Genomic DNA, 5,728 nt, shown 5'->3' with positions numbered 1-5,728 from the left:
TTGAAAGTTTAAAACGACGATTGCTTCCACTTACCAAAACAAACTTCCTCTTTTTTCCTTGAAGTTTCACCACTGAGCTATATAATGGATTAGGGATTGGGGATCTCTTTTTTACTTATATATCATGCATGGTTAAATATGGACAAATTTTGTCCAAATTTAACCAGCTTCGTTTAGTAGGGTTTGGAGAAGCCTTTTTTATAAAACAATATTGTTTTCATCATTGGGGATCTCTTTTTTACTTATATATCATGCATGGTTAAATATGGACAAATTTTGTTCAAATTTAACCAGCTTCGTTTAGTAGGGTTTAGAGAAGCCTTTTTTATAAAACAATATTGTTTTCATCATTGGGGATCTCTTTTTACTTATATATCATGCATGGTTAAATATGGACAAATTTTGTTCAAATTTAACCAGCTTCGTTTAGTAGGGTTTGGAGAAGCCTTTTTAATAAAACAATATTGTTTTCATGATTGGGGATCTGTTTTTTACTTATATATGATGAATGGTTAAATATGGACAAATTTTGTTCAAATTTAACCAGCTTCGTTTAGTAGGGTTTGGGGAAGCATTTTTTATAAAACAATATAGTTTTTATGATTGGGGATCTCTTTTTTACTTATATATCATGCATGGTTAAATATGGACAAATTTTGTTCAAATTTAACCAGCTTCGTTTAGTAGGGTTTGGGGAAGCATTTTTTATAAAACAATATAGTTTTTATGATTGGGGATCTCTTTTTTACTTATATATCATGCATGGTTAAATATGGACAAATTTTGTCCAAATTTAACCAGCTTCGTTTAGTAGGGTTTGGAGAAGCCTTTTTTATAAAACAATATTGTTTTCATCATTGGGGATCTCTTTTTTACTTATATATCATGCATGGTTAAATATGGACAAATTTTGTTCAAATTTAACCAGCTTCATTTAGTAGGGTTTGGGGAAGCATTTTTTATAAAACAATATAGTTTTCATGATTGGGGAACTCTTTTTTACCTATAAATCATGCATGGTTAAATATGGACAAATTTTGTTCAAATTTAACCAGCTTCGTTTAGTAGGGTTTGGAGAAGCCTCTTTTATAAAACAATATTGTTTTCATGATTGGGGATCTCTTTTTTACTTATATATCATGCATGGTTAAATATGGACAAATTTTGTTCAAATTTAACCAGCTTCGTTTAGTAGGGTTTGGGGAAGCATTTTTTATAAAACAATATAGTTTTTATGATTGGGGAACTCTTTTTTACTTACATATCATGCATGGTTAAATATATGGACAAATTTTGTTCAAATATAACCAGCTTCGTAGAATAGCTTTCGGGAGAGAATTTTTAAAGTAAAAATACTGTTTTCTGCATTGCGGCACTTCTTTTTACTTATATATCATGCATGGTTAAATATGGACAAATTTTGTTCAAATTAAACCAGCTTCGTTTAATAGCTTTTGGGAAATAATTTTTAACGTAAAAATTCTGTTTTCTGGATTGGGGATCTCTTTTTCACTTATATGTCATGCATGGTTAAGTATGGACGTGCTTTCCCAAGTTATGCTTGGAGTCTGATAAAACCACAGTTAATAGAATTTAATTTTCAAGTCAAGGTTGAGGAGCTTAGCAAGACGAATACCATTGTTAAGTTTGGCTAAAATACAATCGACACGTGACGAGAAAGGAACCGTTTTTTGAATAAACCTGGACAATAACATAATTAATGAGCTGAATTGTACTTTTATTTCGTCTCCAAACCATGTATATTTTATTATCTGTGATAAAACATAACTACAGTTTTAAACGAAAAACAAGCGAACGGGACTTGAATAGAATGGCAATAACAGGCATTCATCCATGGTATTTCACACATATCCACATTGCACCCGGGTTTCGCCAAAAAGAAACAAAAAATTCGTACCATTTCAAAATAAATAAATTTGTCCCGTTTCAAAATAAATTTTTGATTGGAAAGAACACCGCGCCGTTTATTTTGTGGGCCGTCGACTTCAGCTCAGCTGGTATCTGGGATTTTCTCAACATCCAACGTCTCTTTAAAGGTATATGTTTTATCGTCAAAGCGAGCATGCATACCGTGATGCAAACGAAAGTCATATAACCACATTGTTTTTATATTACGCATGTATTCACATTATCGTTTCATATACCTGAACGGAATAATAAATGTACTTGGTGTTTTAGCATATTCCTGCAATGACGAACTTATAACATTTCTGTGTACGAATTAAGTCCACTACACGCTTAATAAAAAATTTAAAAAAATTATAATTATTTTTTTAAAATAACATTGTTTTGGAGCATAACTCCATGTACCTGATTATTCATATCGTACATCACTGATAAACTGTTACAGTACGTGTTTGTTGGTGCGTTAATAAATATTATTCATTTATTATTTTCTTTATATATTATTAACACTAGGTAAGTGACAGACTACTTGAAAAGTGATCAGGGCTATGAAGTAAAAACGGTGGCACAGGAAGGGGTCCAGTTATCAAATTGAAAAATTTTGTCTATCCTAGAAAAGTCTATCCTAACTTAGGCCACATTTTCTCAATATAAAATGTCTTTGTCTATCTTTGTAATTGGACTATTCTCTTCCTTTTCCAGTTTTAGCCGTACCGGTAATTACTTCGTGACTGAACCAGATGTAAGGTAATGGTCATAGGGTTTTGAAAATGCCATGTGTGGATATGATTCGAGGAGTGGATATGATTCAAGGAGGAGATTTGATATGGATGGAACTGATTTCTTTCACCTATATTCCACTGTGATTGTTGATCAAGCAGACCAAATTCTTTTCAAAGAATTATTATTCATCCCACCACAAACTTTCTAGATCTGACATTTCGGCCATAAACAGCAACACTTTTCATATGCAGAACAAGTCTGTGTGGCAAGCTTGGTACTGGTAGAATTCTAAAACACTTAAATTTTCAAAGATACAAATTAATACCTTTGACATTTATATTTAAGGCATTTTAAAATAATTGCAGTTGTCTGTAATGTGACCATGTTTCAACATGATAATAGAATGCCCTTGTAAGCGCAACTGTGCAATACGTGTTTACTATTTAAAGGGGACACTTTATGCAACACATATTTAGTACAACCATAGAATACCAGCCCTGAAACTATTGAAATACATGGCCACTGGCTATCCACCATACACTGCACCTACTGACCTACATATAAACACTTTGACATTGAATTTAGCCTTAAGTTTGCAGCATTATATTGATGTGGCTACATAGCCAAACAGTAAAGGAACCTAGTGATGGAACATAGCCACATTAACATGCACCCAACAAGATGGTTTTGAATGTTGGTAATTGCAATCTTACCGAAGATATAATTTATTTCAGCTTGAAATTGTGCAGTTATCGCAGTTTATAAGCTGCTTTTAGACATTTAGGTTTTAGACGTTTTGTATAACTACAGAATTTAGGTTATGGCCTTCATTATGCTGTAGTAATTATTTCAAATGCATAAGGCCAGGTCAAACGTCAAACTTTTCATGCATCAAACCTAATGATAACAAGCTAAGTTTTTTGTTTCATTTTATTTGCATTATGTTTGGTGCATGAAAAGTTTGACGTTTGACCCAAGCCAAATCCATTGATCAGATTGCTATTATCACACACTAAAATGTTACAATGTACTGTTTTGTACAATATATACATTCCCCATGCATTATTATCCGTACAAATTATACACTATTGACTACCCCAGAACAACCTTTAAATCCCTAGAAGTGGGATTGAAGACATGTCTTCGACGAATATCTTACCTCGTTAGTACTTTTATCATCGCACAGTTCGAATTCATCGACATCGTCAATATTTACATCCAAATCGACCTCATGCATATTCATACTTGCCTGACGTGCGGCCATCTTGGATTTTGTTTTTGAACTTAGTAACCTGGCCGTGGTTAAACTTGTTGGTTTTTGAACAAATTTTGTCTGAAATAATACCTCGAGGACCGGCTCGTCATTTTTCGGTAACTTAGCCGCCATCTTTTTGTCGCCAAAAACATGGCGGACTTCGCCCTTCTGCGCAACCGCAGAAGCTCTGCTGACGCCACATGGTTCCTTTTGGCCATGGTAGTTACCACTGACCAGGCTCAAATATGAGCCCGCTACAAGGGTGTCCTCCCCCCTGGATTTATTAAACAACAGATTCTCCCCCTGGCCTTTATAAAAAAAATTCCCGTGAAAACTTCAGTTTGTTTTTCTGAAATATAAAGTCATGAAAACATCATTAATTGGATTTTTTGAAATATAAAGCGTTTTTTTAAGATGAATACAAGTCGTAGATGCTGTTATTGCCAACTCAAGAACAATTGTATATTAAAACGTAAAAAATTGTGGACAAAATTGAAGATTTTAATTCTGACACGAACTGACAGGTGTTTTTTTTTATATTTTCATTATTTATACATTCCTATAACAAATGCTTGAACTTTTTGGCACTATTGTCGGACATTTTGGGGACAATTGGATATTTATGGACATCAATTAGACTTTTTTATACCCTGCATGAACTGCAGAATTACTGAAAGTATGCAATTAATAATGTTTTCTTGAATGTCTTCAGGACAATATATCTAGGTATAATCCAAAGAAACAGAGGCCAAAGCTCAGGGGCAAGATGCTTGGCAGCTGACTAAGTGCAAGAGTATAGTTTCAACCATGAGTCATATTTGCAAAGCTGAAAATATTTTCATAAAAACCAGGAGGGAGATGGACACAGTTTTTCACCTTGTATCGCGGTATGTCAGTGGTAACCACCACGAGCAAAAGGAACCATGTGGCGTCAGCAAAGCTCAAAATCCGCCATGTTTTTGGCGACACGATTTGGCAGCGAGCCGGTCCTCCAGGAATTATTATATAGCTCAGTGAGTTTCACTCCCTGGCAGTTTTCTGATCTCTTGGGACACTGGAATGTTCAGCGTTTTCTATGTTGGCAATAGTTCCATTTAATCCGTGAGATTAGGTTAAGATTAGGGTTAAATTTAGGATTAGGTTTAACCCTATTTAACAATAAACCTAGGACCTAATCTTAACCCAAATCGTAACATAATCTCAAATAATAAGTATGTCTCAGGGATAGTTTTTTTAACTCATTTACTGCCAAAACAAACTTCCTCTTTGCCTTGAAATTTCACTCCCTGACAGTTTACTGATCTTTCAATAAACTGGAATGTTTACCGTTTTCTATGTTGACAATATAATTCCATTTAATCCTTGAGATTAGGTTAGGATTAAGGTTCAGTTTAGGATCAGGTTTAACGCGAATAAACAATAAACCTAAAACATAATCTTAACCAAATTCCTAACATAATCCGAAAGATATTCAGGATTTGGTTAAAATGAAGAGCTATATTAAAAACTATCGCAGCATCGTCAGCACTTTTGAAAGTGTAAATTCGCATTTTAAATAGAACAAGTTAAAGCTTTTAGAGTCGACTTAAATTACTGCAAAATAACATTTCTCTAAAATCTACTGAAAATATCAGAAAAATGTTTCATTCTGCTCCAGCTCTCTCTCCGTCAGATCGCAACATTTTCAAATTCATTTTTGGAAACACCGCAGCAAATTCCAGGAATTCCTAAGTCCTGACAGGAAAGGACGCGTCTTATGCAAATACTTTATAAGGAAGAGTATTTGTCTTCATAAACTGATCATTTTGGAGAAGATTTCGAGAA

The 5,728-nt window shown here is 33.9% G+C and overlaps 1 long non-coding RNA gene across 1 annotated transcript; it reads right to left on the bottom strand.

The window, feature by feature from the left end:
- Positions 1-2,263: 2,263 nt before the first annotated feature.
- Positions 2,264-3,986, bottom strand: LOC114543709. The gene is made up of 2 exons (XR_003690166.1): positions 3,809-3,986; positions 2,264-2,945 (listed from the first exon to the last, which is right to left on the bottom strand). It is a non-coding gene; the product is annotated as an uncharacterized LOC114543709 (long non-coding RNA).
- Between the last annotated feature and the right edge of the window lie 1,742 nt (positions 3,987-5,728).

Source organism: Dendronephthya gigantea, unplaced genomic scaffold, assembly GCF_004324835.1.
Source record: "Dendronephthya gigantea isolate DGI-Jeju-01 unplaced genomic scaffold, DenGig_1.0 000529F, whole genome shotgun sequence".
Classification (NCBI taxonomy): Eukaryota; Metazoa; Cnidaria; class Anthozoa; order Malacalcyonacea; family Nephtheidae; genus Dendronephthya; species Dendronephthya gigantea.
This window is presented reverse-complemented; position numbering and strand designations above follow the sequence as displayed.